Source organism: Tupaia chinensis, unplaced genomic scaffold (assembly GCF_000334495.1).
Source record: "Tupaia chinensis unplaced genomic scaffold, TupChi_1.0 Scaffold143874_1, whole genome shotgun sequence".
NCBI classification, from domain to species: Eukaryota; Metazoa; Chordata; class Mammalia; order Scandentia; family Tupaiidae; genus Tupaia; species Tupaia belangeri.
Genome location: NW_006203725.1, coordinates 74347 through 76839, shown reverse-complemented (window position 1 = coordinate 76839; position 2493 = coordinate 74347). Strand labels below are relative to the sequence as shown.

The window sequence follows — 2493 nt, the reverse complement described above, 5'->3', positions numbered from 1 at the left end:
AAATCATTACTCTCACACTGAACTCTCCTCACAGCAGGACTCTCCATTGTCACTGCACCAACAAGAAGTGGCACTTGGGGCCAGCAAGTGACATGGTGGTTAGGGCAGTTGGATCCCACGGGGCCAACTTTGAGGTTCACGGCCTGGACCCAGTGGCTTGAAAAACACACTGGGTGCATGTGTGACCTTGCCTAAACTGTGAGAGAAGAATAGCAGAGAAGGGATTGTGAGGTGCCCATCCCCAATCCCACCAATACCCTGTAGCCCCACTGGGTTGTGCTTTCTCTATCTCTGTCTGTATCCAGTGAGTGCACATGCCGTATTGCAAAAATGCTTTAAAAACAAAGAAGTTGCAGTTGAACGAGGCAGAGCCACGCTGCCTACAGTCTCTGGTAGAGGAGAGCAAGGACCTGAGCCACCCTAGTCCAGAGATCCTGAGGGAGAAGAGCAGGGCCACGGTGGGTAGGGAAGGCCAGAGGAGACTTCAGTCACTTACCGCCGTACAGCTGGGCCTTCCTCCAGGCTGAAAGGGAACACAGCTGGTGAGACCTCGGCCAGGATGAGGCCTGCAGAGTGAATGTACCGGCCCTCGCTCCCCATTGTTTAAAGCTAAGACTATCTATCTGAGGAGAGAGGCTGGAAAGGAAGGGCCCCTGCAATGTGCAAGGAGAGAGGGGGTGGTGGGACCCTCCCTGGACACAGCTCAGGACGCCCACATCACAGACAGCTCCACCCTGTCCTGCTGCTGCCGTGTGTGCCTCTAGGCAAGTCACTTGGCTGCTCTGGGCCTCAAAAACTGGCTATCTACATTTGATTTTGCTGCTAAGACTCAAACATTAAACTATGTGTGAAAATAGTTTAGGCAATAAAACATAAATTACATTCCCCAAATTCTTACAAGTTCTTCATAAATAGAAGAAAGCATTTCTATGCACCAGCCTTTTTCTCGCAAAGATCTGTCTGGAAGATAACTCAAAAGGGGAAATGATTTAAGGACAGGAATGTACGGCAAGCTCTGGGGTAAAGCGGCCGCTCTCCCAGCTGTCCTAGAGAGGAGCGTCACTATCCCAGGGAGCATCAGCTCGGCCTCTCACACTCCACCCCAGCCAGCACCCAGTCCCCGCCCCGTCATGTTTTAATTAGCACCTTCAGGAGCTGGAAGAGGAATGACTCTCCCTGAAAGGTGTTTTGCGGAGAGGAGGTGAGGGGTCACACTCCTGAACTGGATGACGCCACTTATTTACACAGCTCATTTAAGGAAATATCATCAGAGCATCTGGCTTTTAGTTTCCAGGTGCGGACCAGAACTTGAATGGACTAAAGGCTAGAAAACTGTCAATATGTGGATAGGTCAGGCTCAGATGAGGAAACCTGAGTGTACAGTAGGTCAGGGCTCACCATCACCCCCAGGTCCCCAAGCAGGAGCAGCGGCCCAGATGTGGAGAGCCATGGAGCAGGGTCACCCCCACCAGCTTCCACTTCTGCTCCCGGGGTGGAGGGACAGGGACCACACGGCTGAGCCCAGACAGAAACAAGGACAGGGGACCTGGGCACAGGTGGGTGAGAAACGAGGACACCTGGAGGGTCACTCACCAGCCAGGTAAGCTGCTTTCCTCTCCCCTGAAAGGAACACACAGGACAAGGTGAGCTGGGATCAGAGCATCTGCTGAGAAGGGGACACCGGGAGGGCGGGAGGGGATGCAGGACTTACTGAGGGTGGCCTGGAGTTCACCTGAAAGAGAGGGAAAAGGAAATATGAACTTCCGGTCCAGCAGATGTGAAGGCTAAGGCAGCTGGACCCACAAGGCCAACAGAGCAGTTTGAATCCCAGACCTGGCAGATGGAGAAATACACCAGGCACATGTATGTGCATGCCCAAAATCCCAAAAGGAGAATGGAGAAAGAATTGTAATGTGGTTATTGCCCCTGGGGGGTGATTTCTCTCTGTTCTTCTCTGTTTCTGTGTGTGTCTCTGTCCCTCTTTAGTAATTGCATGAACCCTATGGCAAAAAATAAAAAAAAAAAAGAAAGAAAGAAAGAAAAAAAGAAAAGAAAAGAAAAAAGAAAAGAAAAGAAAAGAAAAAAGAAAGAAAGATGAACTTCTATCCCTAAGAAAAGCAAAGACTGCCTGGAGAACTCCCATCACAGAGCTTTGCTGTCCTACAAGACGTTCTAGTTCCACTCCCCCCCGAGCCTCCCCAGCCCAGCTGTACTTGGGGATCCCCTCAGCCCTCAGCTCCAGGCCAGGGAAGCTCTGGACCCAGAACCCTAGTATTGTTCCTTGTCCCTCTCAGCACCAGATGCTGCACTTGCCCCGCCCAGCCTCCCCCTGCCTTACCGCTGGCCTTCAGAGCCTCCTCTTTGCCTGCTGGGCCTCCTCCTTTTCCAACTGCACCCTCTTCCGTTCCCGCTTCCTCTGCAACTTTGTGGAATGTTCTCTCTTCAGGAAACAGCCAGCCCCACAGAGCAGGAGCCCCAGCACAGGCAGGCTCA

General features: G+C 52.2%; 1 long non-coding RNA gene across 1 annotated transcript in view; it reads right to left on the bottom strand.

Annotated features, from left to right (window-relative positions):
- Window positions 1-499: 499 nt before the first annotated feature.
- Window positions 500-2493, bottom strand: part of LOC102493787 (uncharacterized) — a 24179-nt gene continuing 22185 nt past the window's right edge. The window contains exon 3 of the long non-coding RNA XR_001369540.1: window positions 500-523. This is a non-coding gene — a long non-coding RNA (uncharacterized LOC102493787). The remainder of the gene's footprint in view (window positions 524-2493) is intronic.